We start from the raw sequence: 9856 nt of genomic DNA, 5'->3' as shown, positions 1-9856 counted from the left end.
AATACAGATTTAAGTACTGGACAATTTCCTTATATTATAGATGACCAAATATAACGTAAAGATCCCGAACTCGTATATAACTGATCTATACAATTTGGTATCATTTTAAAACTTCTTTAATCATGAAGACCCTCTTAGTACCCCAATTTGAAACACTAAGATATGATTTGTCTGATATTAAAGTAATGGTCAATTTCCTTATATTATAGATGACCGAATAAAAATTATATTTACATGTAAAAATCCCGAACAAATACAGAACTGATCTATACAATTGACATTATTTTGAAACTTCTTTTATTAAAAATACCCTCTTGTTACCCATATTGATAAACTGAGATACATGTATGATTTGTCTGATATTAAAGTAATGGTCAATTTCCTTATATTATAGATGACCGAATAAAAATTATATTTACATGTAAAAATCCCGAACAAATATATAACTGATCTATACAATTTGGCATTATTTTGAAACTTCTTTTATTAAAAATACCCTCTTGTTACCCATATTGATAAACTGAGATACATTATGTACAAGTATGATTTGTCTGATAAATAAGTGATATGGTCAATTTCCTTATATTATTATATATCTAGATGACCAAATAAAAATTATATTTACATGTAAAGATCCCGATCAAATATTGTCACTGATCTATACAATTTGGCAAGTACGGTTTACAATGAAATATCAATAAAAAGACAATAACCGTTTCTAACATTAAAATGCCTATCTATTTATTGGGAAATGTTCACTCTCAACCATTCATATATTTAAAATCCAACTACTTTTACAAATTAAATGAATTGGCGAATGGTAAAGGAGCAAATAGTAAATTAAGTAAAATGTAATAAAATTATACTTGCACAAAAGTTAAATCTTTCCCTTAACACCATTGTTTAGATGTCTAGAATCTTTCATTGATCTCAACTACCTCTGAAGGCCGAGTTGTAATCGCTGGCTAGCGCTCGTATGAAAAGTTAAAGTGAAATTAACTGAAACAAATTTAAAGATTAAAAGTTTAAATCTGCTTCTTTTGTAGTTTTGTTTATGAAACAGTATGAAGGTTTTTCAATTTTGCATTCATGACCTTTGTTGTTTACGGAAAATATCCCCCTTTTCAAGCAACGGACCGTAATCTACATATCTGATTACACAATAACATGCATCGCTACCGCTGCATCGCTTTACAAATAAACAAACGCCTTCAAATTTATTTGTTTCTTAGATGGAATGTAAAAAACAAGGAAACATGAACACTTTACTGAATAACAATCGTTTCAAAACACACAAATGGAAAGCTTCAAATTAAATTTTACAAATTAAATTTGAAAATTATTAGTTATATGACACATACTTTCATTTTTTCAGGGCAAACAATTTCAACTGTTTTCATTTACATCCTATTATATGACAGGTATTAAACATATTTTCATTTATAATTGTTTAAACCTATCACGTTTCATCTCTCAACCTTTACAACACCACTAAATTAAATAAAATTTGACATTACATTGACAATAATTATCCCATTGCATTGACCAAATTAGTAAATCAATAACAGTGGTATATTTTGTTTCCTTCTTAACCCGCGGGAGACCCGCGCAAATAAATTGGACCAAGTTTATTCGACAATGGGTATAGCGACAACAGTTGCGCCGTATATATCAAATACCAAACTCATGCAATTTCAAATTGATTCTCAATCTGAAACACCATCTTAAAAGAAAACACAGACTCACGCCCTTGAGTTCAATATTTTTGTTATTTTACTTTTTGCAATGACTCGTCGGTAAGATGGTGACCTATTGTTATGTGAAATTTCTACTCCTGTCGAAGACCCCCCCCCCCCCGCCCCCCATTCTACCGGCAGTCCTAAATTCCAATCATCATTCCTGGTCGTCAAACAATATAGACTAAGTACCCATTGATACAATTGGTTTAAAATGTATTCTCTTCCAGGACATGTTTTAGATATTTGTCACTGGACTTTAAGGAAACAACGCCTTGACATATTGTATATTGAAACTTGTATATGAGGATCTAGATGGGTTTATATATGTACAAAAAATGGACAAAAAATAAGGGATACACAAAAAAAGATAATAGACACAAATAGACAAAAAATAAATCATATGAACACAGAGGTGCTAAAATATATAAAGAATAGAGAAACTTCATTCGAGACCCTTCACTGGACTTTAGGGTAACAACCGTAACATATTGTATTGACACCTGTAGTTGGGGGTCATGATGGGGTTTACAAAATAGAGAATAATGGACCTACAAAAAACATGTATCTATCAAAATAAATAGGCCATAAAATAACGAATAGACAAAAATAGACAAAATAGTAAAGAATAAAGAAATGCTAAAATAGGAAGAATAGAGAAACTCCCATCCAGACCCTTTATCATTGAAGACAATATACATGTATATAAACCTTCTCATGTATTTTTTTCTGTGGTTTTCTGTTTTATTGACTTACACCTCTCATTCCCAATTATTTATAACAACAATCGATCTATCAACTATGCGTATACATAAATATTGATGTATTGAGAATTGATATAAAAATGGGAGAACGATAATGTCAAATGATCATAAAAAGTGTAATTTTTCAAATAAAAATGTCATTAAAAAAATGTGGGCGGTATATATTAATGTATGTATTGACCTAACTCGAACATTTGCTTTTATTCGTAGGAAGTTTTATTATGAATTCGGACAACGTGCAAGTTGATAATATTTTTGAGATTTCCTAATATTGGTATATGCAGGAACATTTATATTAGATATATGCGATACACTATGGAATGATGCTTTGGGGGAGAGACTGGTGTAAGGGGCGGATCCAGCTATTTAAAAAAAGGGGGGGGGGGTTTCCTAACCCAGGACAAAGGGGGGATTTCAACTATAAGTCCCCATTCAAATGCATTGATCGGCAAAAAAAGGGGGGTTCCAACCCCCGGACCCTCTTCCCTGGATCCGCCAATGGGTGTGTGGACGGAAGTAATTGTACATAGACACATGACTGAATATCTTTATTATTATCAATTTACATTTTTGCTGAAATAATCAGCAGAAATTCGATAGGTTATCCTAAATTTCTTGGCTATCTTATGGGTTCTCTAAATGTTGTACTGAGTTATCATCATTAAAGATATTTGAAAATTTTCTGTATGTTTAACTTTGCAAAAAACAGCATGTACAATTCTTGTATTTGCTACTTGAGAGCGGAAAATCAACAAATTTATTCATGTACATTTTTGAAATACCTTTGTTCATACGAAACGACACCATGCATGATTCGGACATGGACAAAGAGCGATAACTAGAATCGCCTTTCGATAATGTTTTGGTTATGATTTCCGATATGAATTAAAGAGGTTGGCAATATGCCATTAAGATGGGAACCAAGCTGTTGATGAATTAAGTGATGTTTGCCTGACGATCAGTGAGAAATATTTCATGAATTTTCAAGACGAGAACAAATTAAAAAATAAACACATTAGGTAGGTCCTGTAATAGATTTCGTTCGTGAAGTCGGGAAAATTTGGACTGCCACTGGGAAATGAGGGTAAATTGGAGAGGGACAGACATATTACCTTGCAACAGGCCACCTACGGACCATAAAAGAGAGTTGTTGCATGGGTGCTTAGCTTGTTCAGAGAGTAGCACTCTCTCAAAACCGGACATCGGATTTAACTCACACATTCTGACTGGACGTGGCTGTGTACTTATACATCCTGCACAGCAAAACTGACTTTTGCAAGGATTTCACTGCCGGTCAACAACAGAGAAGTGTGTTTACTGTTATTATGTAGATATGTCATTCTTCTCGAATCTTGAAATGCTGATAACAAAATTAGCATTAAGAGTCAAACCTCCTATAAAGGTCACATCTATTCAGCAAAACCCTGTCTTGTTGGTCACCATTTTCTTATCTCGTTGAAGTATTGCCTTTGTATATTTTAAACCTTAAATCGTATTCTTGTAAGGTCGAGGTTTCTTGTCCCAAAGTTGACTTTATATACAACTGGTTTGACGGTGCTGTACAAAAAGTTCTATATACACCAAATTAACCAAAGGAACAGAACATTTAAAAAATGTATGACTAAAGAAAACCAATGATTTTTAAACAGACAGGAAACATTATTGGCTAAGGTTTTTTAAAAATCCAGTGGCAAATATTTTATGCGCATTCAAAATGAGTAGCAACTTAGAGTGATGACTGCATGCTGAAATCCAGGAAATAAATCTTAAAAACTCAGAACAAAAAAAATAAGAGCCCTTGGGCACGATTTTTTAAAAGCATTTTGAAAACTTGATTCATTTTGACAAAACAATAATGAAATAATCGGAAACAGATGATTGTTGAATCGAATAAAAAGTATACGAAATAACATAATTTGTAAAAAAAAAAACACCCAACAAGCTGAAGTGTATTCGAGAAAAGAAAATATTGACAAAGTATTGAGGTTGCTTGGCAGAAGTTGTGAAAGCTGAATGAATTTGGTTGAAAATTGAAGAAAACATAGGATTTGAAATTCGTAAACAATTAACTAATGCAATGCAAACCCGCAAAGCAAGGTGAACGGAAGTCCGTTCGAAAAATTAAGACTGCCATGAAAAAAAAATCAGGAATTTTGCTTCCAAAAATGTCATGTTATTATATATGGCTATATAGGTACTGTGAAGAAAAGACAGGCGCAACGTTTGTTCAAGATTACAGGAGACGCATTGTTCCAAAATATTGAAACAACAGGTCGATTTTTATGTTGGGGCTGTTGTTATTACCCAATGTTTGATTAACGGGATCTTTTGTGGGCTTCTTAAATCAGCATTAATTTCTTTGTCAATCTTTAAAACAGTGAAATCTGTCGAAACTATTCTGACTTGTTGCTGACAATTTGCCTAGTCTTAATGCAAATTTATGGCTTTATGAACATGGAATCTTTCTATTCAATTCTAGCATTTCCCCTCTACACCATTCAGTTATAATACAGAAGGTAGAACGTAAGATGATAAAAAGTCAAACACGATAGTGGATCGTGTAGAAAGTAAGAGGCCCTTCTACGCGAAACACGTTATATATTAAACAAGAATGCATCTGTTGAGGTGCTGTTTAGACATACGTAATTCAAAGAGTCAACAAACAAGAAATAAGTATTTGACAGTTGCTCCGGAAAGTGCAAAAAAAGTTAAACGTCATCACTGTCAAGTCTTTACTAAAATATGAAACCGTTGCTATATTAAGAAAAGAGTTCTGAACATATTTCTGGACAAGGTTATTGCAATAAAGCCCCCATTTCGAGAGAAAATTAAGATATAACCACAGGCACTTGTCTCATAAAAAAATCCTATATTATACCTTATATAGGAAATGTGTTTTCTGAGACAAGTGCCTATGGAAATAATTGACATATTATTTGTCGTTTGGGAACGACCATTCAATGTGGAGGTTATTGTTTTTTCCTAAAAGATATTCTTATCCCCAAGTTGATGAAAAATATACTCCAGTTAAACAGATGACAAAACAAAATATTCGAACATAGATTATCCCTACACCTTAAAGAGACAAAAAATGAAAAAAATAATTTGCTTTGGTAGCGTTGAAAAACTAAATAAAAATGTCAGCGAAAAAAATATTATAAATATATCCCCCTTGAAGTTAAATGATTGTTCTCTAATATCAAAATCTACATAAAATGCATGAGATCTATTTACTCAATGATAAAACTCATACACAAGACAAATTGCTCATGAATATTAACGATGGCTAGCTTCACTAGTGACAAATTGCAGTTGTCTTTCTTTCTACTATACTTCAATTTAGTATCTTACGAATCGCGCTGCTTTTTTAGAAATATGTTAATTTACTTTCTATACACATATTTATTGTGGTAAATGGGAGAAAAACACACGAGTCTGTTAATCATTGTGTAATGCATAAGCTATCATGTAGATTTGGAATTTTCTAATTATACTGGGAATGCTATAATACCTTCATAAACGATTACAAATTTTTCAAATGAAAAAAAAAAAAAAGATTTTAGAGTCAGAAAGAAAATCAACGTTCATGACAGCAATATGCATACAGTGTGTAGGTACAGGTAATATATTTGGTTAGCGTGATTGCTAGCTGAACCGTAAAGTCATCAGTTTTAGGTTAGGTAAACTACCCTTCTTTAATCCGACAGATACTAGTATTAAACCAATCTATCTGTCTGTAGGACTAAACTACTCCGAATGGAGGGTAGTATATCTATCTTAACACATGACATGGGTAAAATCTCTTTGTTCTTACTGTGCAATAATCTGAATAATGCACAGCTAAGGTGTGCATTAACTACATATGTACCTCAAATATACTGCACAGTTCAAATCTATTTTTACCTTTAGGGGCGTTTTCTGGTTTCCTGGATTCTGAAAGGGGTGTTACATGTTTTCTATAAAATCAAAAAGTATTAACGATTGTAGCGAGACTAAAACCGTTGTCCAATTCAAGGATGAACAACCTTTTCAACCCCTCCCCCCTTAAAAAAATAAAATACTTAGGGACGACATCAAAAATCAATGAATGATAAAAAAACTTAATTCAAATAGTAGTTTTTTTCGGGGGGGGGGGGGGGGGGGGTCACACTGCTGCAACTTTTGATGTTACATACATCCTAATTGGTCAATCAATTTTTCCCAAATTAAGTTGAGAGGGGGTAGGGGGGTCAGTGAAAAAAACTATATGAATTAAGTTTTTTATCCTTCATTCAACTTTTGATGTCGTCCCTTAGTACAAACATCGTAGTTTCAAAATAAGGAAAAAAGGATGATGGATTGATTGTTGGTGTTTTATTATAAACGTCATTTTTAAGCGCCACATTTCGGCTATTTCGTGGCGCCCAGTTTTTATTGGTAGAGTGAGCCGGAGTGCCCGGAGAAAACCACACACCTTTGATAGGAAATCTGGCAGTCCTGATCAAATCATATTGGAGTTGAAAACCCCAGCACGGGCGGAGTTATTCCTCAGTGTTGACTGTCTAGTGGTTATAGTAGAGGAACTACCTAGACGTCTTGGCAAACGAGGTCCTGATGAAAAAAAAGGTTTCTTCTTTCCTTTTTACTTATCTAAACTTGCACATAAAATATTTTATTTTATTTTGTGTACACAATGTAAATCTTAAATCAGTGTTTTAAAATCAGAACAGATACTAACGATTAATTGTAGTTTCTGCCAAAACAGAAATCATGTATTTAAGAATATTCAAATAAATGAAATCTGATTTGAATAAGTTTAAGACTCAATGAAATTCATTGCGAGTTTTTGGCATATTTATTCCTATAAAGGGACAAATTAGGTATCGAATTTAAATTTAGGATCGGCCCGGGTAGGGGGGGGGCGTTTGTTGGTTAAAAGAGAATAGTTGTTTCTGTTTATTTAACAACTAAATTTATGTACTAACATCTTCCTCCGTTCATCTTTTTCTAAGCATATCATTAAGGAAAGAAAAGCAATTGATCTTTACTAAATAACGCCGATTTGAAAGTGCAATATGTCGAAGTGTTAATCGTCACTGATTGCAAAAAAAAAAAATATGAATAAATTTAACAGAATCGAAATGAAAAAAGGTACAATTTAATCGCAAATAATGTAACAACTTAGGAAGAAGCCTAAATGAAAAAAAAACCATATTAGATTTGAAACTTGCCAATCTCTTACTACATAAATGCCCATTACCCCCTTTCTTTACTCTACAAGAAATTTTCCTAGGAGCCGTGGACTGCATGCGGAATATTGTTTGCCTATTTCTAAAACGTCCAAGTAAATTGATGGCGTCATGTGTTAAAACAGTCATCGGCCAATCAAATCGGTATATTGGATTTAATCTGCACGGGCTCGTGTGACCGTTTAACCCGCACTCCTACGTCGTTCGGGTTAATCAGGGTCACCCAAGCCGTGCATATGCAATCCAATATACTGACTAGCTTGGTCAATAACTATAACATACTAATGACTTCACGGTTCAGCTAACAAGCAAGCTAACCAAAAATTCTACCTTTACCCACACACTCAATACATTCTGCTGTAATACGATTTGCAAGTTTCTTAAACAAGGTAAATTGATTGAATTTTGGTTAATTAACGCCCAGTAACAAATATTTTGTGTATTTTCAGGACGAGCCAGGTAAATTAGTTAGCTACGAATAACAATAAGTAATCTGTTTTTGTTAGTTTTTTTGTCCAAAATCAGAGTATCGTTGTCCACATCAATAAACAAGTGAAAGTTGAGAGTATGTCAATAGTCATCTACACTTTTGAAAAATTATCGTTGTTGCCAAGAAATACTGAAATCAAAACACAACGATCTTTTCTGAATTATAAAACACGCATGAAGTTATAATATTTACACCACCATGAACCGGATGGCAGATTTTTGTTCAACGAACATTATTCGCATTCATACATGTACGAGAGATACTCATTTATTCACGTCAAATGGTATTTATTGAAATGTTGTAATCGTATATTATTTTGGTAGAGTTCATGTTTCCGAATCTTCAGTTTTCTATGTAAAGTTTTCAGTGTGCAGTTTTTCGTCTTTTCCTTTTCCCCCATTAATAGGCGAGTGACTTTAACCATAAAATTCAATTTTTAATGCACCTACCTAACACACGGCTAAATTATATATCATTTGAAAGCTACACATCTGTACTATTTGTTTTGCCCGGTCGTAAAAAAATCGTACGGTGCAATTTCCGTCAAATCAAGATCAAAGGCCAAGGACGAATAAGTGCATATTTTCTAAAATTTCAGCCTGATTACATAATATGACTTTTATATACTAAATTCACACATGCAAACAATTTAAACTTTTAGCAGAGAGATTAACAGTCATTATTCAAATGTATTTTTTAATATTTAAAGCGTGTTTTTGACAGAGAACACATATTTCCTGAAATTCGATTAAAAGTTAACAAAATGTGTAAAAACCCAAATTTTTCTTTCTGGTGCAAATGCTAATCAATTAAAACTGAGTAAAACCCTGTAATTACTATCAAAGAAGTTTTTGACATCATAAAATTTCCTAAAATTATGCTTACTTCTAATCAAACAGCAAATCATAACAACTCATACAGTTGCCCAAAATACCGCCATCTGCGAAAAAACAGCTTTTAAGCATTTCTTCCTATTTAAACATTGTATGTGGTCAATATAAGATTTAATAAACAAATTCTTAAGAATCTGAAAAATTTAGAGTAAAACAATATGTGCGCGAATCATCTTATTGCTTGAAATAAAGGGGGTGAAACTAAGAGATTGTAACTACCAGACTGAAATAAACATATTTCGACTTTTCTAATTGTTTGATTTGTAGCTTCATTATAAATATTGATGTAGTGAAAAGACCTTTTATTTATTTAATGTGAATTGAAAATTTAGACCAAACTAAATAGAAAATAAATTGATGAAAATTGAAATTTCAAAGAATTTCAAAAACTAGTAAACACATTATAAAACTTGACTACTTGATTGCTTAAATTGCGTTGTTCATTGTTTACATGCATTAATTCATCAAATAAGAATAATTTTGAAGAAAAAATAACCATTAATACGCAACGATTCTAGTTACAACTAGACTTCCTGAATAGCTTGAATGACTAGTTCATTTTTTAAACGAGAATGACTTCATGCAAGAGTTTCTGATGACGACTGAAAAGATGCGATCATTATCTTGAAACTTCACTTTCCATTATATAGATGATGTCATCTCACTGAATAGTGCAAAATTTGTGACAATGTTGGACTCGTATTTTCATTTGAAATTGAAAATAAAAGACTCAACAGATATAGTT

Source organism: Mytilus edulis, chromosome 9 (assembly GCF_963676685.1).
Source record: "Mytilus edulis chromosome 9, xbMytEdul2.2, whole genome shotgun sequence".
In the NCBI taxonomy this organism is placed as follows: domain Eukaryota; kingdom Metazoa; phylum Mollusca; class Bivalvia; order Mytilida; family Mytilidae; genus Mytilus; species Mytilus edulis.
The sequence above is the reverse complement of the archived record's forward strand: the minus strand, read 5'-3'. Positions refer to the sequence as shown.